The sequence below is a fragment of the Schistocerca serialis genome, chromosome 9, assembly GCF_023864345.2.
Source record: "Schistocerca serialis cubense isolate TAMUIC-IGC-003099 chromosome 9, iqSchSeri2.2, whole genome shotgun sequence".
NCBI lineage: Eukaryota > Metazoa > Arthropoda > Insecta > Orthoptera > Acrididae > Schistocerca > Schistocerca serialis.
The window spans coordinates 241,824,164-241,846,578 of record NC_064646.1 but is presented as its reverse complement, the minus strand read 5'-3'; the positions used below and the strand labels follow the sequence as shown (position 1 = coordinate 241,846,578).

The following is a 22,415-nucleotide window of genomic DNA, read 5'->3' as shown; positions in this document are numbered from 1 at the left end:
ATGGTGAAACGACAGGTAAAGAAAGTTATTGTCCGGCTTGTTGAGAGAAAGTAAATCTCTGGTTGTTCGTTACCTGTAGCATAGAGAGCTGTCCAAGAGAGTGCTCCTTCTCCGTGGGATGTCAGCCCTCTTACGGCAACAGTAAAATAACACTAACTCCCTGGTTTTAAATCTGACTTACTTCTACATACTGTGAAACCTTCCCGTCGAATAAATAAAAAAAATAGTCATTGAATTTAATGCGTTTAGACGATAACTTTCCCGTCTAGAATAAAATAATTTAATTTACTTACCGTCTAATGAAAGAAAGAAGGAGAATTGAACTTTTTGTGCCACGCAGCTCTCCTTTCTGGACTTGCTTTTGACAACGTGTCTGATCTGATAGTCTTTAGTGTACAAAATGTTGTACGTCTTATGCCTTTATTGGTAAAAATATTAATGCGACTGACCAAAAGAAGATTATTTCGTCGTGAACACATAAGCTTACGCCGTGGCCCTTAGTACTGATTGTCTATGCAGTGAACCTGAAGCCGGCCGGAGTGGCCGTGTGGTTCTAGGCGCTACAGTCCGGAGCCGAGCGACCGATACGGTCGCAGGTTCGAATCCTGCCTCGGGCATGGATGTGTGTGATGTCCTTAGGTTACTTAGGTTTCTAAGTTCTAGGCGACTGATGACCTCAGAAGTTAAGTCGCATACTGCTCAGAGCCATTTAGCCAGTGAACCTCAAAAAATAGATATATATTTTTTCCTTTCCTTTCATTTTTCTGGGCCGCCTCAGGATAACGTCATTTGACTGCATGTGTGAATATACTCACTATCAACTATTATTGATAATTATTTGGGTTGGCATTAGTTTACTAAGATTGCAAATATGTGACATAAAATTGTACTTATTATTCATTTGCTTTTTTGATTGAAGTTACTGGTGCAAAATACAATGTCATTATATTAAAAAAATTGAGAAAAATCGACAAAAGCTAAAACTTGTGGTTATTGGGTTCAATGAAAGCTAATACGATATTGACTGAGATAAACTGATCTGTTCAGAAAATGATTGAAATAAGGTTTTAACTCTTTATAATGATTCAATTTATAAAACTTTAGTTTGGGGATCGTTTACATAAAACAGATAAGAAACGTAACAAAGAGCTTACAATATGCAGTTAGCGCTTAAATACCTTTGATGTCTTCATGACGTCGATTTTCAATAACTCATAAATAATTACCAATTATATAATTATAGTATTCTTCAATCAATATATAGCTGGTGGCGAACAGGCACACGGCTCTGTCTCTACAAACAACTTCACTGCACAGAGGTTGACTCAAAAGTGTTCTATCAACAATGCTGCGAGCTTCTCGCCGCGTTCCCTATGTATCAATACGCGGGCTCTCCCGCCAACAAAGAGCTTGGTGCGGATACTTCACTGTCACCATCGATATGCAAAGAACTGAAATAAATTTTATAAAATATTTTTCTTTCTGTTGACATATTTAAACTGTCTGTATCTCGACATATAGGCTGTTAGTTAAATTCCTGTTCGTTATTAAAGACGCTTCAGAAGGAAAAAAAAAAGTTCGTGCTTCCTGAAGGATTAAACAATGTACCTACTGGAAGTCAAATCCGAAACTTTGCTTTTCGCAGGCAATGTTCTTAACAGGTAAGCTACCCAGGTAAGACTCCCTCTCCGTCCGCAGGGCTTCAGTTCTGATTTGGCTTTTCAGACACTCCCAGCGGTTTCAAGTGAATATGTAACTCTCGGTCTGCAACCGGATCACGTTCTGCGAATTCCACAAGTTTCCTTCGAGCAAAGTACTCTTCACTGTACGTGGATGCCGGTGGTACTGCATGCCGTGTAGACAGCTGCCACCGTCTGACGATGTCAAGGTGTTGCCTCGATGTAACATTGTTGAATGTTCACAACCTCATCCGGGAGCCGGCCCGAGAGTCACATATTCAATTCATTCATTACATACCTGTATTTTCAACGTTTGTGTTATCAGTTAAAAGATGACATTACTTCTGATTTCTGAAATCATTGGAGGTAACTATCATATGAGTATTCATGTTGGACTTCTCAAATTGGTATGTGCACTCTTGCTCATAAATTAACGCTAATGCCGATACATGGTGAAACAACGCTGTGGTGGGCGATTTGCGGATTCAAATCACCTCGGGGTATGACCATGCGGTGCATTTGACCTGCAGTCGTCGTACGGTGTTGCTGGCAGCAGTCCACTCACGGACAGGTGTGTTGGTGCATCTCAGAGTATTGTGCAGGGAGCAAGTGTCCAGACGCTTTCAGATGTGCTAATGGTGACTGTGTGTTGAAAATGGCTCAAATAACACTTATTGATGACGTTATGATGGGAAGAATACGGTACTAGGGCAACTGGAGGCTGGTCAAATACAAAAATGGCCCTGAGCACTATGTGACTTAACTTCTGAGGTCATCAGTCGCCTAGAACTTAGAAGTAATTAAACCTAAGTAACCTAAGGACATCACACACATCCATTCCCGAGGCAGGATTCGAACATGCGACCGTAGCGCTCACTCGGTTCCAGACTGCAGCGCCTAGAACCGCACGGCCACTCCGGCCGGCGGTCAAATACAGCAGGTCGTAGCATGGGCCCTCCGTGTGCCACAAAGTGTGATCTCAAGAGTATGGCAACAATTCCAGCAGACAGGAAACGTCACCAGGCGCTACGGTAAGGGTCGTCCACAGTGTACAACACCACCAGAAGACCGATATCTCACCATCAGTGCCCGCAGCCGGCCACGGATTACTGGAGGTAGCCTTGCACGGGACCTTACCGCAGCCACTGGAACAGCTGTCTCGAAACACTGAAGAGACATGGTTTATTCACCCGGAGAACTGCAAGGTGCATTCCACTGACCCCTGGTCACAGGAGAGCATGTAAAGCCTGGTGTCAAGAACGCAGTACATGGCCACTGGAGCAGTGGTCCCAGGTTTTGTTCACGGATGAATCCAGGTAAAGTCTGAACAGTGATTCTCGCCGGGTTTTCATGTGGCGTGAATCAGAAACCAGATACAAACCTCTTAATATCCTTGAAAGTGACCTGTATGGAGGTCGTGGTTTGATGGCGTGGGGTGGAATTATGATTGGTGCACGTACACCCCTGCATGTCTTTGACAGAGGAACTGTGACAGGTCAGGTGTATCGGGAGGTCATTTTGCACCAGCATGTCCGCCTTTTCAGGGGTGCAGTGGGTCCCACATTCCTCCTGATGGATTATAACGCACGGCTCCACCGAGCTGCTATCGTGGAGGAGTACCTTGAAACAGAAGATATCAGGCGAATGGAGTGGCCTGCCTGTTCTCCAAACTTAAACCCCATCTTGCACATCTGGGATGCTCTCGGTCGAGTATCGCTGCACGTCTTCAAACCCCTAGGACACTTCAGGAGCTCCAGCAGGCACTGGTGCCAGAATGGGAGGCCATACCCCAGCAGCTACTCGACCACCTGATTCAGAGTATGCCAACCACTTGTGCGACCTGTGTACGTGTGCATGGTGATCATATCCCATATTGAAGTCGGAGTACATGGTCAGGAATCAGTGGCGTTTTGTAGCACATGTGTTTCTGGACGGTTTTCTCAATTTATCACGAATACCGAGGACTTTCATACCGAGGACTTTCACATCTGTGTCATGTGTGTTCCATATGTGCCTATGCTATTAGCGCCAGTTTTATTTAGTGCCACGTTGTGTGGCACCACATTCTGCAATTATCCTTAATTTATGAGCATGACTCTGAGAAAACCAAAAGAAGAAAATCGAGGAATTTTAAGATGTGGCATTCAGAAGGATATTGTAAATTAGGCGGACGGATAAGGTAAGAAATGAGGAGTTTCCCCACAGAATCGGCGGGGGAAGGGATGTACGGAAAACGCTCACAAGTAAAAGGGACACGATGACTGGACATGTTTTAATACATCAGGATAAACCTTCCGTGGCTCTAGAGGGAGATGCAATAAATCCAACAAGTAATTGTGAAAGTTGCATGCAACTGCTAATCTGAGATGAAGTGCTAGGCACAAGAGAAAATTCTTGAGGGGTTGCATCGAAGTAGTCACAAGACACGTAACTCCAGATATAGATAAAATATCAGGCTGTAGCATCGTAGGTACAAGCAACGTTTTTGAGGTCTACGTGAAGTACGTCCTACGTTCAGGCTAGGAATCTTGTATACGCCTGATTTTCATAGAAACAAGTCATCCTTCATAGAGCCAATGAGTACAAGTCATCCTTCATAGAGCCAATGAGCGTTGCTATTTTTTGGGCTGGCGTAAAGATCATAATTGTAAAAAATATTCCTTATATTAGGAAGGGCATTATCCTAAATCTTTCCTTTCAGCTACCGGTCTGGGACGCTCTACCTCCGTTCTGAATAACAATGCCTTGCGAACACTGCATGGTGAACTGCTGTTACCTTAAAAGTATTTTTTGAGCCGGTAGAGTTGTTCTTGTTGACGGAATCTGTCTACAATTGTATTCATGACACCACTGTTTCCCGCAGGCTGATGACAGTCGTCTGCTCTAAATTTGTCGCCTTTTTGTGAAGTTGGCAGATCTGAAGACAGGAGAATGAATCGTGCGCCGTGCCTGGATAGCACAGTCAGTAAGGACAATACATGCGAACGATAACAGTACGGTATCTAATCGTGGACCTGTGTACAGTTTTCTCCTAATAGTCTCCAGTCAGTCCAGAACGAAGAACGTTTTTGCGCCGGAATGTAGTAGCTGCTTGCACAGTACCCAAATTTCGTTTCCCTACGGTACACAATTGAGGATAAATGACGTAGGTAGTATCACTTCTCTGCGGAAATAAAGTTGTTGTGGGAAAATGACATATAGTTATTACTTTACCTCCACATTAACTTTTCAGTTAGATGATAACTTCACCGCGTTGTTAATTAGACTAGCGGTAATGAGTTTTCGGTGTCAGATGTATTACAGTGAGGTCTTCGCACCGCTCATGGCGCTTTCCGGTTTTCATCAAGTGGAGCTCAGAATTCGATCGGGTGCACCGGCAGCGGTGCAGTCGGCGAAAAGGGTGGGTGGGTGGCGGGGGGGGGGGGGGGGTGTCTGTCGGCTGGTTCCATTGTGTTTGCTCGCTGGGCGTGCTCCCTGCTCGAACTGGAACCCTGACAGCCTGTCTCTTCCGCACCAGCGCGCCTACCTCTGGAACAGCCCGTCTAGGAGAGATTTCACCGCCGGCCGCCTTCCACTCCCCGACGCTGCACCAAACAGAACTCGCGGAATTTCCTCCTACGGCTGTGGGGTACACGGGCGGATAGCTAGGGCACAGAGGTGTGTAATACAACAGCGGTGAACCGCAGGGGGCACTTCTACCGCAGCCGTGCAGCAAGAGTGCGTGGTGTTTCAAGAGAGGGCACTTTCGTTCGTAATTGTATCGTACTTTGCAGTAAGGGGAATTTCAAACGTGTAAGAGTTTCACTCACCGTTTCTGAGGATAGCAGGGACAAAAAACGAGTATCGAAAGGTTATCGACAGTTGATACACAAACGAGACTTATGTTACAACAGTAGAAGGACGTGAAGCGGAAGCAATCGACAACAATATCATGTTTATCGGCGTCGAAATTTAGTCTGAGTGAACTTAAGTTTATTATCGGATCCTTTTACTGGCAACCTGATTCCGCTTTATGTTCAGTAGGCTACCGCGAAAATTCTCTAGTCATACAATATTAGTTGGAGGTGACTTTGACCAACCGACTGGGTCGTCTGTGGATGCACTGCAGTTGGTACAGACAGGCAATCTGTGAAGTGCTTTCGTAAACGTTTATCCGAAAACTCTCTTGAGCATTTCTCTAGGCAGCCCACACGCAGCGGGAATTTTTAGACAATGTACCTTCAAACAGGCCTGCCCTAATCTATGTGAACTAAAATTTACTTTCAAAATCTTTTCTTAAAGAATTTACTTTATTTACTCGCGATTCATCAAGAACATTAACACATGTAATCACATTAGGTGAGCGTGGAAGTAGTTTCCAGGGAGTAACTGATGGAAAATGAAATTACTTTTAACAAATGTGAATTTTATTCCTAAAAGCTTTTTCAAAAACAGATTTAAAATTATAAGCAGAAAAGTACCCTCGAAATATCAAGTTACAATTTTATTTAGAGGCAGAAAGAACAATATTAACAGTATGAGCCTTTGGGCTGAGAAGCTTGCCCGCTCCCTTTCAACACGGCCGTAGTCATGACCGCCCACAACAACCTCTGAAAGAGTACGCTGATGCAAATCTGCAACACACCAGAATATTTTAAACTACAAAATTTGTTGCAACTCACACAAACACGTGAACTATGCATCCCGTAAGAGGGGTGGAAATGGTACAACACTCAAATTATTTGCCACTGAAAGTGCATTTTTTTTAAAAGCCCCTTACGGTGGAAGGGTGGCAACCTTATAACCTAAAATGACTATTTAAATAAAACCCATAAAATGCGGACTTACATAAAATGTACAACATGCTCTACATTACACATATACCACCTCGCAAGATGATAGACAACATAAAAATATATTTCGAGAATTCTAACAAAGAGATAGAGGGGCTGGCCGGTACTTACCTCAGCTCAGTACAACCGATAGATACACAAAAAACAGAACAGAATCGAAAATTTACGTTCCTAGCTTTCGGAACAAATGGTCCTTCATCAGGGAGGAGAGAGGGGAAAGAAAGGGAAGAAGGGAAAGTGGACTCAGTTACTCACAACCCAGGTTATGAAGCAACAGGGAAAGGAAAACAGGGAGGGTAGCAAGGATGGAGGCAGGGTTGCCTGAGGGAAGTCAAAGATATTCTACTGTAAGCACTGCTCCAGCTTCAAACCAAAGAGGATGCATACAGAAGTAAAGAGGTATATAGTATAAAGATAAACACAACTATGTAGGATGAAAGGATGCGTGTATGGCTAAAGAGGAAAGGGAAAGAAGAGAAGACTGAAGAGTAAATGGGAGTGAGGTGGTTTAACGTAGGTTCAGTCCAGGGGGATGGCGGGATGAAAGGATGTGTTGGAGTGCAAGTTCCCATCTCCGCAGTTCAGAGGGACTGGTGTTGGGTGGGAGAAGCCAAATGGCACATACGGTGTAGCAGGTTCCTAGGTCCCTAGAATTATGCTGGAGGGCATGCTCCGCTACTGGGTATTGGACATCTCCTAGGAGGACAGTTCGTCTGTGTCCGTTCATGCACTCAGCCAGTTTAGTTGTCATTCCGATGTAAAAGGCTGTGCAGTGCAGGCATATGAGCTGATAAATGACATGTGTAGTTTCACACGTGGACCTGCCTTGAAATGTGTATGTTTTACCAGTAGCGGGGCTGGAGTAGGTGGTTGTGGGGGGATGCATGGAGCAGGTTTTGCAGCGGGGTCGGTTACAGGAGCAGGAACCGCTGGGTAGAGAAAGTAGTCTGGGAATATTGTAGGGTTTAACAAGGATGTTACGGAGGTTAGGGAGGCGTCGAAAGGCAACTCTGGGTGGTGTGGGGAGAATTTTGTCAAGGGATGTTCTCATTTCAGGGGTTAACTTGAGAAAGTCATATCCCTGGCGGAGTAATTTATTGATGCATTCGAGGCCAGGATAATACTGGGTGACAAGGGGGATGCTTCTGTGTGGTCTGGGGGTAGGAACATTTTTGTTGGACGGGGAGGAATGTATTGCTCGGGAGGTCTGTTTGTGGACAAGTTCTGCGGGATAGTTGCGAGAGAGCAAAGCACTGGTCAGGTTATTTGTGTAATTGTTGAGGGATTCGTCACTGGAGCAGATACGTTTGCCACGAATATTTCAAGAATTCGGCCTTTAAGCAATAAATTCGTTAACACCGAATCCGACAAACATGACAGAGGCAGCTATTAACGTATGGAAGATTGGCAGGGGAGGGGGGAGGGGTTACTAAGCAACCCGAACCGCAGATTACTCTAAACCTCCCCAATTTCACAAGGAAAAACGGACCACCCAATTCGCAAATACCCACCTTCCCGCGGGTGGGCAAACGGAGAAGGATGGTGGGACGACCGCAAAACAAAGCGGCTGATGACCTCACCAAGAAAACAAGTAGAATTTAACAAGTACATGAAACAACATATCTCCAATCACTTAACTTCTAATAAACTGCGATTTCTGGAGAAGACCTGGCGCAGCACTCACAATGCTGTAGCGAACCGTCTGCTGCCAGCCGCTTCAACGGACGCAGAAAGGCTCACCGATCTCCTGTCTCACGGCGTCGTAGCTCGCCCCGGCCAGCCCGATGTCGTGATTTGACTCCCGTTGCTCTCGTGTGAACCGCAAAGCCACTCCCCTTTCTATACGGCGCTGCCCACTGGACTCACGTGAGGACCTCACATGCGCCGACGCTCAAGCCGGACAAGCCATCTCGTATCTCAGTGTGAGACCGACCAACTGACCGATCGAACCGCCAATGACCGTTGTCCGAACAACTCGAGTAGACTGGCGGCCTAACGCGCAGACTCAGATGCAGGAACTCATCTCCGACCGTGCGACCACTAGCTGAGTTCTGTTAATAGCGGAGTGGCAAGACTCTCATTTTCTGGCTTTCAAGTTTGATCCAAACGACAGATATACTAGCACTCCGACGACAGACAGACACTAACTGCCGCACAAATGCAAACGAGAGACAGACCAGCAACTGGTGACGCGAGACTGACGTAGCCTCACTCCGACTGACCCCCTGCCGAGCTGATAGCGCCCTTTAAATGCACGTGAACAGGCAACCTTTCCGCTTTCCCACCAGAGGGAGACACCAAACCTGCGATTACCACAGCGGCGCCATCGCCAGAAACGGAGGGCGACTGCTTCACACAATGCGCCGTGGCGAGCTCTTCAAAACAGCAATTTTTTACCACGGCTCACTATGGTGTCGACAGAGAGAGAGGAATTAGTGATTATGATGCCATCAAAGTGACGGTGCTTAATAAACCTATTGAGGAGGTAGCAGAGTATTTTTGCGAGAATTAGCTGGTATAAAGTTATTAGCATCCCACTTAACAATGAATGGATATCATTTAGTTCCGGTATGATGAACGTACAGGAATTATGGTCAAAGTTTAGATTCTACATCGCCCTTTGGTGAAGTATGTACCGAGTAAGTGGACTAAGCACGGGGTAGCCCCACCGTGGTTATTAACATATTTTGGAAAACGCTAAGGAAACAGAGACTGTTTCACTCTCGGTTCGAAGAACAATGCAAAATTAAGACGGGAGGAAGCAGGTATTCGTGCGTCTGTAAAATGAGCGATAAGCGCTGTATGACCGTGATCTCGAGGTAGCGTCTTTGATTCACAATCAAAACGTCTACAGTCATGGGTTCGAATCCCGCCACTGTTTAAATTTTGATTAATATACAGCATTGGTGGCCAAAGACTTCCGGCATAAGAAGTCACCTCATTCTGCCAACGGCCTTGTCAAAGAGGGCGAAGGAGCAGACAGATGTTCAGGGCATTCTCTTGTCCAAGGGGTGGGAAAATTCCCCTAAAGGAGGAAGAATAACCAAAAATCAAGTGCATGAGGATGCAAAAGGCAGTGGGAAACCACTGCATTGAAGACACGTAACGTATATCCACAGACTCGGTAAGCTTTTCTGGGTAAGCTTTTCTGCCGCGAGTAAAGAGTATAATGGGCAGAGGCACTACGAATGTAGTGTGTGGGCATTAAGCTGGGAATGTGGGGCTCACGGGGAGCGCGCAAGGGATAAATCCCTGCTGTGCCCTCGGTGGCTCAGATGGATAGAGCGTCTGCCATGTAAGCAAGACTCCTGGGTTCGAGTCCCGGTCGGGGCACACATTTTCAACTCCCCCGTTGATGTATATCAACGCATGTCGACAGCTTCGGGTCTTGATTATCATTTCACCAATTGCAGAGGATCTCAATATGACGTCCATTCTTAGTAAGAGATGTTTCTGTTCGACGTCTTAGGGAATCATGCACTCTATTCAGAACTCCAACATTCTCATGGATGCGCTGGCAGTCATTCATGACGTGTTGCTGTAATGTTTGTACATTATTAACGAGGCTTGGATACACCAAAGATTTCAATTGTCTCCCGCCCCCCCCCCCCCCAACCTAAAATCTAATATATTAAGACCGATGAAACGTCCAGGTCAACGTCCAGGGCTCTCGGACCAATCTGTTGTCCATTAAATGTGCTCTCGGAAACTTCGGAGAAAACGGACTGGTGCTTCGCCATTCATGTACCTCCACTAGCACGAATGGCAAAGTTATAGACAGGAAATCGGGTAACGTGCACCAGTCAATCTGTTTGGTAGCACGTAAGGCAATGTTAGTCTATCTTGAAAAATTCCTGTACATACATTAATTGCTTCTTCAGTTGCGTGTGAGTTCTCATCATCCAACATGGAAGCGCTATGAAAATTGGCAATCCCATCTTGCGTGAACCTAGGCCCTTCTGTGAACAGTATCTTTGCTGTAAAAAAGTGGATCGTCACCACATATTTACAACAGTCACTGGTGAAACTGCATTCTGACAGGCAGATCCTGAACGCACAATGCATGATATGGGTAGAGCAATTATTAACACAATCACACAAATTAGAGGATGATTTACCCCGATAGATACTGAACTTACACTAGTTCCCGGACCTTCATCCACTCACTGCTGCAGTACTCTCTCCTCTACAACAAGAGTATGAACTGTGCCACCGCCCACTGTTGTTGGCACTACGGAGCCGAAGACTGTCAGTCAAGGAAAAAGACGACTGAGTAATTGTGGGGAAGGTGCCCTGCAGTCTGGAGATTTTGCAGCATATAGGAGACGGGTTCGACGATTGTTTCTATTTGCGAGACAATAATAGAAGGTCGCTTCTGCCATTCCCAGTGTGGAATAATAAACTTCCACTGTGCTGGTAAGTGCAAAGATAAAACCTACCGTGCAAAAGCGTTCCACAAGCTTATAAAATCAAAAACTCTTTCCATTACATCTCATGGGTGCTCTGTACTTACCGAGAACCGTGAATTTGGCTTACAGTAACAGCACTAACAGGTAATTACTGAATGCTGTATCCATAGACAAAAACGGAGAATTATGTCCTCATTTGTTTATTGCATTCAGTATGTCGTTTGTAATAGCTTGCAGTAGAAGAGATGTATCTCACAGTAGTGGAGATAAACAGGAGCCCATAGCTCTTAACGTATGCATTTTAGAGCCTACGTTTACTGGAAATTTATTACTTGCTTTTGGTCCATACTAAAAACTAAACTCCTCCCTCACAGGACATGAAAGCCCAAAGGTACCGACTGGCCGCAGTGTCATCCTCAGCCCACAGGCGTCACTGGATGCGGACATGGAGGGGCATGTCTTTAGCACACCGCACTCCCGGCCGTAGGTCAGTTTCCCAGACCGGAGCCGCTACTTTTCAGTCAAAGAGCTCCTCAGTTTGCCTCACAAGGGCTGAGTGCACCCTGCGTGCCAACAGCCCTCGGCGGACCGGATAGTCACCCATCCAAGTGCTAGCGCAGTCAGAAAGTGCTTAATTTCGGTGATCTGACGGGAACCGGTGTTACCACTGCGACAAGGCCGTTGCTTGTTCCATACTATTTCATTTTAAAATGTGGAATACATTTTCAACACCGTATAAATTGTCGCTGGATGCATAGCAATGTGATATATGCCGGTATCTCTCTCTGGGCGCGCGCATATATATATATATATATATATATATATATATATATATATATATATATATATGTGTGTGTGTGTGTGTGTGTGTGTGTGTGTGTGTGTGTGTGTGTGTGTGTGTGTGTGTGTGTCTTGGTGGGACGGAGGGATTGGGGCAGAATATTTATTTTATTGATAACGTGCAAGTCGGTTCTCGAATTTTTTTAAGTTAAATATGATGTTTGTAAACTCAGTGTCAATGTTACAAGAGGGGTGCGTTATCAAGAGTAATAATTTACGTTGTTGGTGTTATCTTTGACATAACATTGGAGTGAAATAGTTGTAGTACATTTTATCATTGTTTTCGGAAAAAGTGAAACAACTGAAGAAACACGAAAGCTCGATCTTCTGTAGTTTTTTTTATACAATACCTTTAAACAAACTAGATTCGTAGTTACAGAGATTATGTGACTACATACATGTACCCGTCCAATCACAAAGGAAGCAGGTGTTGACAGATGTGAAAATTACCGAACTATCAGTTTAATAAGCCTCAGCTGCAAAATACTAACGCGAATTCTACACAGACGAATGGAAAAACTGGTAGAAGCCGACCTCGGGGATGATCAGTTAGGATTCCGTAGAAATGTTGGAACACGTGAGGCAATACTGACCTTACGACTTATCTTAGAAGATAGATTAAGGAAAGGCAAACCTACGTTTCTAGCATCTGTAGACATAGAGAAAGCTTTTGACAATGTTGACTGGAATACTCTCTTTCAAATTCTGAAGGTGACAGGGGTAAAATACAGGGAGCGAAAGGCTATTTACAATTTGTACATAAAACCGGATGGCCGTTATAAGAGTCGAGGGACATGAAAGGGAAGCAGTGGTTGGGAAGGGAGTGAGACAGGGTTGTAGGCTCTCCCCGAAGTTATTCAATCTGTATATTGAGCAAGCAGTAAAGGAAACAAAAGAAAAATTTGGAGTAGGTATTAAAATCCAGGGAGAAGAAATAAAAACTTTGAGGTTCGCCGATGACATTGTAATTCTCTCAGAGAGCAAAGGACTTGGAAGAGTAGTTGAACGGAATGGTCAGTGTCTTGAAAGGAGGATATAAGATGAACATCAACAAAAGCAAAACGAGGATAAAGGAATGTAGTCGAATTAATTCGGGTGATGCTGAGGAAATTAGATTAGGAAATGAGACTCTTAAAGTAGTAAAGGAGTTTTGCTATTTGGGGAGCAAAATAACTGATGATGGTCGAAGTAGAGAGGATATAAAATGTAGGCTTGCAATGGCAAGGAAAGCGTTTCTGAAGAAGAAAAATTTGTTAACATCGAGTGTAGATTTAAATGTCAGGAAGTCGTTTCTGAAAGTATTTGTATGGAGTGTAGCCATGTATGGAAGTGAAACATGGACAATAAATAGTTTGGACAAGAAGAGAATAGAAGCTTTCGATATGTGGTGCTACAGAAGAATGTTGAAGATTAGGTGGGTAGATCACGTAACTAATGAGGAGGTATGGAATAGGATTGGGGAAAACAGAAGTTCGTGGCACAACGTGACTAGAAGTAGGGATCGGTTGGTAGGACATGTCCTGAGGCATCAAGGGATCACAAATTTAGCATTGGAGGGCAGCGTGGAGGGTAAAAATCGTACAGGGAGACCAAGAGATGAATACACTAAGCAGATTCAGAAGGATGTAGGTTGCAGTAGGTACTGGGAGATGAAGGAGCTTGCACAGGATAGATTAGCATGGAGAGCTGCATCAAACCAGTCTCAGGACTGAAGACCACAACAACAACAACAACAACAACTTGTACCCGAGAGGAGGTACAATCTGAGTGATGTTATTTCATAGTGTTGAGAAAAATTCGCTCTCGCGTTGTGTTCGCGAAAATTTTGCGCCTCCATGCACGTTGTAAAATGGAGTTCTGATGCAGATAGTATATACACGGCATCATTTACGGAAAAGTATATCACATGTACATTTGAACACGATCGTCAAGTGAATATTGGTAACGAAAATAGCAGTGACCGATCTCGATGTGCACTGAAATGACGCACGCGTTGGTGAAAGGGCAATACGAGGCAAATTACTGACATATGATTCCCTGTGATGGAGGCCGTTTCGATTTTCATCGAAACGCGAAACGTCATCTGTGAGCGAGTGTCAGCGCGGCTCGTCCGGTTGAAAGCGCAGCACTGAAATACGCAGCACCGTTGTCGATCAGCTGCATGTGATATTGGATTCGTCTGAGCTGTAAGGTACGCTCCTGATATTGATATTTCGCGAGTCCGGTATAAGAAGCCTTATATAAAATCCCCGTTGATGTTTTCTGTCCGGTAATAAAAAGAGACATTTCAAGCAAAACTATGGTGCAAAGCGCGTCGTATTTCCAGGTGGTCGGCGAGAACGGTTTGGAAAAATCACATTTTTACAGCGTCGTTCGACTGTGGCGGAGTTATTTCTTACGAGACGGGCGTCTCTGAACCTGGTCACCCAAGTAACTGCGGTGACATCTGCGTTCCCACGCAACTAACCTCTAGTATTACTACCCCACCGGCTAGTGGGTGTTCTAAAACAGTCGTTCGCTGAGGGTGTAATTCTCACCGTGGCCGATCTTAGCGTCAGTTCGCATTAATCTCTGTCCCATTCCGCCGGATCGCCCCAGATGGTGCTGTAAAAGACGGAAACCAGTTTTCCGATACTGCCTCCTCCAACCGGTGGGCGGCATCCGGAATTCGTGGCTATAAACTAAAGCATCTCGTTTGGAAGGGTGTAGGCTTCAGGTTGTGGCGGTGGAGGAAGAGGCGGACGAGGTGAAAATCGAGGAATGTTGCGAGAAAGAGAACCAAAAGCGGCAATCGGTAGCGCTGTTCTTGCATGCTTATTACCGGTCCACAGTCTAACAATCATGAGCACTGCGTCAACAACTTTGCTACTTGATCTACCAAGCTTATGTTGCTAATAATGTAGGATGTTCCAAAAACAGTGACTTGATTCATTGATAAAAACATTTTACAAACATGGTACTAGTTGCCAAATATTCACAAATTCTTGAAATTTTAGCTACGCCGTTACAAATGTCCACCAGCAGCGCGAACAACATCGACGTAGCTAAATTCGTCATAAGCTTTTCACTTTGTATCTGCTTTTACAGAAATTACGATGGCTTTTATTTTACTCTTCACTTGTTCTGTACGACGAGATAAAGGACGTGAACACACTTTTCTTCACATATACCAACAAGAAAATATCGAATGAGATCATGTCTGGCGATCTTGGATTCCAAGAATGCAAGCAGTGTCTCCGGGACCAGTGCGCCCTAGCCAGTGTTGAGGGCACACGATTCAGAAACTGACGTACGTTGTTGGGTCACCGTGGTCGAGTTCCATCCTAGGGCAAACTGAAATCATCGGAGTCAGAAAAAATGTAAATGTCGTGTGACTAGGACCTCCGTCGGGTAGACTGTTCGACTTTCGATTTGATGCCACTTCGCCGATTTGCACGTCGATGGGGATGAAATGACGATGATTAGGACAACAATACACCCAGTCCTTGAGCGGAGAAAATCTCCGACCCAGCCGGGAATCGAATTGACATTCTGTCGCGCTGACCATTTTCTTTTTAGTTGATCTCATTTTGTTCTATATCATTCATTGAATTCGTTCAGGGCGGACGTCCAATGACACCTGTTCAGGTTCGTCGTTGATCCGTTCACTCAGTTTTTTATTAGAGAGGGTAGCTAACCCTCTGACCAAACACGATCACTCAGCTACTGGGGGCGGACGTCGGAGTCCTGAAGTTGTGGAGAAAACATTTCAAGATAGCTGATCCGAGTCACTGTGTTTTCCACAAAAGAGAAGGACTGTACACTTTTTCACGACTAATGGCACAGAAAACGGCAATTAAGGTGAATCTCTTTCGTGGCCAATAACGTCATAAGAGTTGCGCACGATATGTCGATTTCCTTTACTGCTAACATGAAATATTGCTGAAAATTGACAATGGTAAAAATGTTTCGTCCTCATCGTCATTTAACACAGCATTTCTTAGGTCAACCAGTTTCCTTTTATCACCAACCTGAAGAGCTTGTACTAATTGTAGTCTGTATGCTTTATAGGACAAACGACGCCCTCTGAGTCTCCAGACAGTCGTATGAGCCTTTGCCAGTTCTCCGCTTGCGCAGCGAGTAGACTTTCGTGGACTCCACTTAAGCGTTTGCGACTTCTTTCTACCATGTCATCAGAAGCATTATGTCTCTTCAAATTGGCAATACCAAAGACGAATGTTTTTTTCTTTTTTTTTTTTTTGGTGCTGCCGAATCAGTGCCGCAACTTCAACGAAAAGCATGCTTGACCGAAATCACAGCAAACTGCAGCCCATAAAACGCCTTCTCTTGAGCGGACACCATGTTAGTTCTAACTGACTGCAGGCTAAGAAGCGCATCGGCATGTAATGGCGATTTTCTGAAACTCTCGGCCACACACATTCAGGCATCACGCATTTTCTTCGCGGCACGTCCCATGTTTCGTAGCTGCTAAGGTATAAAAATAAGGTCGTTCTTTCTTAAAAACGCTGTACACAATTCATCTTTCAGATATAGAAAGAAGCCTAAATACTTTCGCTTACGTTCTTTCGAACAGATCCCATCGGTGACCATACAGCTCGTTAGAATGAAATTACAATGAAATGAACACCCTTAGCTGCTGACAGGCGTTGACATTCTAACGAGCTGCATGGTCACCGATGGTATCTGTCCTTTCGGACACGTCCGAAAGAACATATACCATCTGAGTATATACATTCTTCTCTGTGTTGCCATTTTTTGCCGTCAGTGCATTTTAGAACGCCGAAGAATAAACTACTTTGAATATAACATGTGACCAAACTGTAGTGGTTACCGAGATATAAGTGGTAACAAAGAAATATTTTCATTTCACGGCTTGCACTCGATTTCATATTCCTTTCTTTATTGACCAGCATGTCTGATTTCAAGTTTAAGTTGTGTAGCTGTACCTGATGTGACAATATTGAATTTTACAATTGTGATTGTTATTTGGTGCAAATTCTATTTTATTGTTACGCATGCCACACGTATTTACAAATTTTTGTAATAGAAAAGCTGTTGCTGTAACATCAGGTGATATACTAACCACAGACTACCAATTTCAGTACGTTGTAATCCAGTTTTTACGACACTGCGTGAAATGCACCAGTGGTCTGGAGACTTGTCTCATCTGAGCGCACAAATCAACAGCTTATGGATGAATCATAAGAAACGTACACTCAGAATTTGTAAACGTAATTGTGCTCCAGAAGGTGGCGAACGTGACGTATGGCCGGCCTCTATCCTTATCATATACAGACGATTTAGTATCAATGATGTCATGAAGATAGAGGGTTGGAATTCTGAAACAGGAAAACTGCCGAGTAATCCTATTAATAGTGAAGACACTTTCACTCTTAATGTCGTCAATAACACACTTCACTCACATCGGTGGTCCGACGAGCACTTGAATGCCTCTCTGGAAACTCATTTTCAGTAATGCTTCTCTGCATGTGAGTAGTGTGGTACGGTGAACGACCAGTTGATTGATCTTGTGATACCGCATCATCTTACTGGGTACCTTTATCTTAATGTTCTTGAAAACGAGCGTCCTTTATTTTAGGAAGAGGTTTATTTGGCTACAAGTTGTTCCAACTTGAGGGGTACCTTCACATTCTAGTCATCAACGTCTAAACCCAACAGTTACCTGATGATAAATCGCCGTAAATGTTCATGTTTCTTCGTCACCACAGCACACGGACTTCATTCATCTTGATTTTTGTCTACGGAGTTGGATGGAAGTGAAACCTCCAAGAGAAAGATTAACACTACAGACGAATTGGTCGCTCGGATTATGACTAGTGCTGCTTCATGAAATACTCTCAAGATGACTTCGGTGGAACCAGATGCGATGCTGCCAAGAGAACTCGAGGTGCATTGCAGTCATAGGTGGAATCACTTCATTCTCCAGCTATGTCACCTTTAATTTTCTTACATTTACGAACTCATGAATCTGATTGACCACGATAAAATTTAGTCGTTCCAGTAATTTAGAATTTTAAGTATTTTGTCACATGGCACCCAGTACACCCACAGGGATTTTGATGAGATTCCTTAGGCACTTATATTGATAACACCAAAGCAGAAAGTCCGTGTAATTGAAAGTCCTTGGAAATAACTCTCGAGTCAAAATGATTCAGAAAGAGGGGAGCAATTAAACAGGAGGTTACAGGTATTACTAGCAAAAATGGTTTTAATCATAATTTATACATGGCGTGTTCTTTTAAATAAGTACCGTTTCGAAATAAAAATGCAACAAGTAGACATTTTTCAGCAATTTTATATTTACTTGAAAGTCTGTCCTGCAGTCTACCTTTCTACATAATTCCCAAAAATATTAACGCACTTACCGTATCGTACAACGAGCTCTGAACACCATCGCCGTTGAAATCGGTCGACTCTGCATAGCTTCCGATAATTTACACGTTCTGTAACAATTGCACGAAGCACACTTCTTAACTCTTGCAAGCGATGGGACGGTATGAAAACGAATGAAAAATGGTTGAACAAATGTGCATGATGAGAAACGAAGTGGACGACCTTCAGATGTTAGAGATGATTTGATGCAGGAAGTTGAAGAAGAAGTGAGGGATAACAAACGCTTTATGTTTTCAACGTTATGTAATTAATTTCCTGAAGTGTCAAGAAGCGTGTTTTATGCAACTGTTACAGAACTTTTAAATTACGAAAGTTATGCTGAGGCGGCACATTTTTACGACTATGGTAATCAAAACTAGTTATACGATACTATAAGTGCCTTAATATTGACGGGAACTATGTAGAAAAGTAGATTAAAGAACAGGCTGTCATGTAAAAATAAAATTGCTTAGAAAATATTTGCTTTATTTTTATTCCAGAGAGGTGCTTACTTAAAAAACACGCGTCATACTATATTTTCAAATAAGCTTTATTTCAAGGGATTTTCTGAAAATCTGTGCCAATAAAATGGCATCAAGTGTTAGAAGCCCTCGCAACGCAAGAAAGCAGAGAGAATTTAACTATCATGGGCACACAAAGGCAGCTGTAGCGTGGTTACAAACTGAATTAATTGCTGGAGTAGAAACTGTACGAAAGTTTGCAGGTTATAATCCGCGAAACAATACCCGGTGCCACGAGGTTCGCCTCTTCTCAACTTCTGACTTGGAGAGGAACTTGTAGAAGAGTTTCCGGCGTTCGGCAGTGTTCCGTGGTTTACAGCTCCCAAGTGTTTCGCTAGCGACAGACCTGAGGTCACCGAAAGGGACCGTACAGACAGAACGTGCCAACTCACACTAAAAAATTTCTTTCTCCACACTCCATGGCAGAGATTCTCCTCTTTTTTGTAAATGAAGTTTTATTGCATAACAGAATAATGAAATACGGGTTGGGCAAAGATAAATCTGGTCCAGGAACTATTTAATACGCCTTAAATTAGGCAACCAAACTCACACGTAAATCTGCTGCGTATATTAAGGTGCGTAATGCCAATTTTGGCCCAGTTTTGTTTTGGCCTCTCATTGTAAATACTCAAGACTTAAGATGACGATGAAGGTGACGTTGGCTCCGCCCCAAAATGCGAACTTACTTGGTAACATTGTTTTTTGAAACGTAAACTTTTGTACCACATTAACTTCGTGGGTTATGGAAACTAATGCTAACTGAGACAGTGGAGATATAAACATAGACAGCTACCGATCAGCGTGAGGATTTTATCTCTTACATTACTTAGTGATAAACTCAATGGACAATATGATCACCCTGGTACGAGAGCAATATTTCTTTCCATTGTCCAATCGATCGTGAAATTAGAATATAGGTGAAAAGTCGATGAAGCTCTAGGCACACGTGTTGCTCAGCGTCTTGAGTATGCATTTTCGTTGTGTCACGTCTCACTTTTCAGTTCTGAGCGCACAGTGAGCAGTTAAAGGCGCCTAGGAACGTCACATGGAAAATGTGGAATGTGAACTGTCATAAGGTTTCTTCATGCTGAGGGATTGTGCCTGATTCCGTGCAGCCCCCATACCCTAACTGTGACAGCTAGCTGCGGCTATGGTGCAGGATCTCAGATGCAGGACGTTTGATCATGACGCCGGTGGTCATCAGAGGAAGCTAATGTCAACCGATGACGTTGTTCAGAGACTGGATCAGACGATTCGAGAAAACCGTCTGCGAAGTGCAATTCAGAGTAAGCAAAGAAGAATGTTGTTACCAGTCCCTGTCCTTTCTTCACGACAGTTCTTGGCCATACATTGCGGCTGTAACAGAGGCACTCCTGCAGCGTTTACAATGGGAAGTGCTTGCTCACTTACCATAGTAAGATTTGCGGAAGGCTTCTGACACTGTACCACACAAGCGGCTCGTAGTGAAATTGCGTGCTTATGGAATATCGTAGCAGTTATGTGACTGGATTTGCGATTTCCTGTCAGAGAGGTCACAGTTCGTAGTAATTGACGGAAAGTCATCGAGTAAAACAGAAGTGATTTCAGGCGTTCTCCAAGATAGTGTTATAGGCTCTTTTCTGTTCCTTATCAATGTAAACGATTTGGGAGACAATCTGAGCAGCCGTCTTCGGTTGCAGGTGACGCTGTCGTTTATCGACTAGTTAAGTTGTCAGAAGATCAAAACAAACTGCAAAACGATTTAGAAAAAATATTTGAATGGTGCGAAAAGTGGCAGTTGACCCTAAATAATAAAAAGTGTGAGGTCATCGATATGAGTGGTAAAAGGAACTCGTTAAACTTCGGTTACACAATAAATCAGTCTAATCCAAAAGCCGTAAAATCAACTAAATACCTAGGTATTACAATGGCGAACAACTTAAATTCGAAAGAACACATAAAAAATGTTGTGGGGAAGGCTAACCAAAGGCTGCGTTTTATTGGCAGGACACTTAGAAAATGTAACAGACCTACTAAGGAGACTGCCTACACTATGCTTGTCTGTCCTCTTTTAGAATACTGCTGCGCGATGTGGGATCCTTACCAGATAGGACTGACGGAGTACATAGAAAAAGTTCAAAGAAATGCTCCACGTTTCGTATTATCGCGAAATATAGGAGAGAGTATCACATAAATGATACAGGATTTGGGCTGGAAATCGTTGAAAGAAAGGCGATTTTCGTTGTGACGGAATCTCCTCACGAAATTCCAATCACCAACTTTCTCCTTCGAATGTGAAAATATTTTGTTGAGTCCGACCTACATAGGGCGGAATGATCACCACGATAAACTAAGGGAAACCAGAGCTCGTATAGAAACATATAGGTGTTCATTCTTTCCGCGCGCTGTACGAGACTGGAATAATAGAGAATTGTGATGGTGGTTCGATGAACCCTCTGCCAGGCACTGAAATGTGATTTGCAGAGTAACATGTAGATGCAGATGTAGATTGTCCTACAGTCCGGAATTGGCTCCCACTGAGTTTCATCTCTTTACTCACGTGAACATGTAATGAACCCCTGGCTACGACAGAATTTTGGCACAGACAATGAGCTCAATACGCGCGTAGAAAACTGGCGGAACGTGCAGGTGGCTTCCTCCTTTGATGAGTGTGTTGGAAAGTCGGTGTCATGCTACGAAAGACGGAGCGGCGACTATGTACAGAAGTAGCTGGAAGACGTATCTAATTATTGCAAGTAAATCATTTTTGATTTTCACTGTTGTTCCCATTTCGCGACCGATCGGACTTTGAGAAAGTTATTCTCCGTAACTCCAGTATCATAATCTCTTTTGGCTGTTAAGAGGGAGATGGTGACGGAGACAGCTGGTAAATTAATATGTCTGAATGGCTGTATCGGTAGTGAGCAAAAGGTTCACAGCAGCTGTATATGTACAAGAGTAAGGAACGAAGATTTACAGTTCAGTGTCCCACCGACGACCCGGTAGTTGGAGCTGACTCTCGGAAAGGGGATGGGTAGAAAAAAATCCACTCCGTCTACAGGCCACAGGTGGCCCATCGGGACCATCCGACCGCCGTATCATCCTCAGAGGAGGATAGGAGGGGCATAGGGTCAGCACACTGCTCTCCCGGTCGTTATAATGGTATTCTTGACCGAAGCCGCTACTATTCGGTCGAGTAGCTCCTCAATTGGCATCACGAAGCTGAGCGCACCCCGATAAAATGGCAACAGCGCATGGGGGCATGGATGGTCACCCATCCAAGTGCCGACCACGCCCGACAGCGCTTAACTTCGGTGATCTCACGGGAACCGGTGTATCCACTGCGACAAGGCCATTGCCTTTGGAAACGGGCAGGGTAGGGAAGGAAATAGTTCATGTCGTCGTCAAAGGAAATGTCTTAACATTCGCCTTAAGTGGCGTAGGAAAACCATCGTAACTACAACTTCATGACCGAACGTGGTTTCGAGCCGCTCTTCTCGCAAGTGCGAGTCCAGTGCCTTATCCTCTTTGCATCTCATTCGGTACCTTTATCTATTCGTCCGAAGTGGAGACACATATAATAATAGTCAACGCAGCGTGTGTGTCGAGACCTGTCTCCTCTTGTCAGATCGTTCCATCGCAATTATGAAGGTCAGCTGGAACCTAAACCCCCCTCCCCCCCCCCCCCCCAATAAACTATAAAAACCCTTACATCCAGTCTTTCCTAAATCTTTGTAGTGTTGAGTCTCATTATATTACACA

General features: G+C 44.1%; 1 pseudogene; it reads right to left on the bottom strand.

Moving 5' to 3' along the window:
* Nucleotides 1–21,895: 21,895 nt before the first annotated feature.
* Nucleotides 21,896–22,013, bottom strand: LOC126420205 (5S ribosomal RNA; annotated as a pseudogene).
* Nucleotides 22,014–22,415: the final 402 nt, after the last annotated feature.